The sequence below is a fragment of the Tupaia chinensis genome, unplaced genomic scaffold (assembly GCF_000334495.1).
Source record: "Tupaia chinensis unplaced genomic scaffold, TupChi_1.0 Scaffold000365_1, whole genome shotgun sequence".
NCBI classification, from domain to species: domain Eukaryota; kingdom Metazoa; phylum Chordata; class Mammalia; order Scandentia; family Tupaiidae; genus Tupaia; species Tupaia belangeri.
In genome coordinates this window covers 2,393,584-2,396,277 of record NW_006159862.1, presented here as the reverse complement: position 1 = coordinate 2,396,277, position 2,694 = coordinate 2,393,584, and positions in this window count along the sequence as shown.

The following is a 2,694-nucleotide window of genomic DNA, read 5'->3' as shown; positions in this document are numbered from 1 at the left end:
TGGAGAAGACAGAAGGCATGAGAGAAACTTAATAGAATGAGATCCTGCCCACCCAGGTCCCCCTTCAGCTCCGATGTTGCCTACACGCACCAGCATCACACACGTCCCCAGACATCACACACTCAGAAGTCCCCACGCAGATGGCACACACATGCACGAGTCACACACACACGCACGCCCACCGGCTGGCTCCCACTTACGAAGACGTGACTCAGCAGTCACACGGCAGTCACGGTCTCGCCCGCGTAAGGTACAGTTGTGTGCACGCCCACCCAGGGAGTCCACGTCACCGCCTTTCCACACAGACCTGTTGTAAGCATCGCTTCTCACCGAGAGCTAGGGCATTCTGTTCCACATCAAAGTCCAAGCCTCTCACATGAAACCCCCAGTTTCTGAAGGATTAAATACACTCAAGTTTTTAATGTTTATTTATTCTATGAGCGAGAGACAGTTGAGAGTCAGAGAGACAGGATCCCCAACAGGGTCTCCACCTCACGCCCACCCTCAGCATCAGCCAGCCTGGATCACGGTCGCACGAGGGCCCGAACACTGAGAGGTCCCTGGGACAAACCAGCCCCTCCCTGGCCAGGCAGCCTTGCACACTGCAGCACCGTTGCCCCACCCCCATTCAATTTTTGTAATGGACTATTATCAAGAGAAGATGTGCATAATATGAGGAGGGTCTTCATTTAAAAAAAAGTTTATGTAAAATGTGTATTATGAAAAAGCTATGTATGAATTTTAATTTTTTAAAGCTTGATTCAGGATGTGTGTCCTAGCCAGAGAGAGACAGATGGGGAGAGGGAGTGAGAAAGAATCCTTCAAGGGGCATAGCCATGCCATAATTCCTTCTCCTCCATTCTCTTCTTGAGTTGTTTTTTTTAATTTGATATTTTATTTTATTTTACTTTAGTTTTGCTTAGTGCACAAGTCCTTGCTGGAGAGCAACAGGCAGAGACAGAGAAAGTGAGAAATCACTCCCGGGGGATGACCACACCACAATCCTTTCTCCTCCATTTTCCTCTTGGGATTTGGGGCACACATGCACACATGCCCAGCATGATTTTCAAACTCCAAGCCTGGGACTTGAACTGGACAGGTGGCCATATGGGATCCAGCCTCTTTAATCACCATACCACTGACTGGCCGCTGGAAAAACAGCAAAATAAATGCAATTTTCCATGAAATTTTTGAAGTCTGTATACATATACCTGACAAAAGATATATATCAGAATATAAAAAGATATATTTTTTTAAAAATGTAAGTTTTTACCATAGGCCATGTGAGCCTGCTGGAGAGAGACAGAAAGGGGCAGGGAGGGAAAGTGAGAATCCCCAACCCCCACCCCAGGGAGATGGCCACGCTGCAGTCCCTTCTCCTCCAGTCTCCCCTCGGGATTTTGGGCGCGCACACACACACACATATGTACCTGGCATGATTTGCAAATGGCCAGGTCTGGGACTCGTACCGCGGTCGGCCATGCAGGAGTCCAGCACCTCAGCCTTACCGGCCCACGTGGAAGCAGTAGATGGGGGTATTAAAAACCTTAGAAAAATCAATAGTACATTTCGATTCACACGCACTAGGTTGGTCATAGTAATAATTAAAAATAAAACAAAAAATAACACATGTTGGTGAGGATGTGAATTCAGGACACTTGAACGCTGCTGACTGTAAACTTGCACAGTCGTGGGCCGGCCGACAGCGTGGAGGTTAAGGCAGCTGGATCTCAGGTGGCCAACGGTGAGGTCGGAGAGGCTTGGCACACACTTCAGGTGTATGTATGTGCATGCCTAAAATCCGGAGAGGAGAACCTCGGAGAAGGGATTGCAGCGTGGACATCCCCCCAGGGTGATTTCTCACGTTCCCTCTCTCTCTCCCCGTCTCTGTGTCTGTCTCTGGTGAGTGCATGCACCCTGTAATAAAACTTTAAAAAGGAAGAGAAAAAGGTGCAGTTGCCGTGGGAGACTTTGTGGAGTTCCTCAAAGTTACACATAGAGAGGCCGGTAGGTGGCGCAGTGGTTAAGGTGCAGGATTCCCACATAGACAACCACACTTGGAGTTCTGGACCTGGCAGCTTGCTTTCTCACTTTCCTTTTCTGTCTCTCTTTGGTCAAATTAAAAATAATAATAACAACAAAATAGCAATCCTAAAAAAAAAAAGTTAAACATAAAACTACAGATGACTTGTCATGTCCACTCTGAGTACATGCCCAAATACTTAAAAACAGGGTGCCAGCAGGTGGTGTGGTGGTTAAGGGCACTGGACTCCCACATGACCAACCATGGTTCGAGTCCCAGACCTGGTAGCTTGCTTTCGTACTTTTGGTCTCTCTCTCTCTCTCTCTTGCTCTGTCCCTCTCTGGTCCAACTCAAAATAAATAAAGAAATAAATTTCAATAAAATACTTCTTTAAAGAAAAATAGATGAGTAAGCAGACACTTGCATAGACAACGTTATTCACTGCAGCCAGAAGGTGAGAGCAGCCCTGGCCACATGTTCAGGCACCACTTTGCTGAGGCCAGTTCAGCATGAACACGTTTCCCTGAGAGGAGAAGGCTGTGGATTAGAAATAGACGCAATAACAAAACACACAAAGACACACAAGTATAGAAAAACGAGGATCAGGTGGGCACAGCTTCTCTGATGGAGAAATTGCCACCAGAACCAGCCTCAGGTTTATTCTTGTTTTT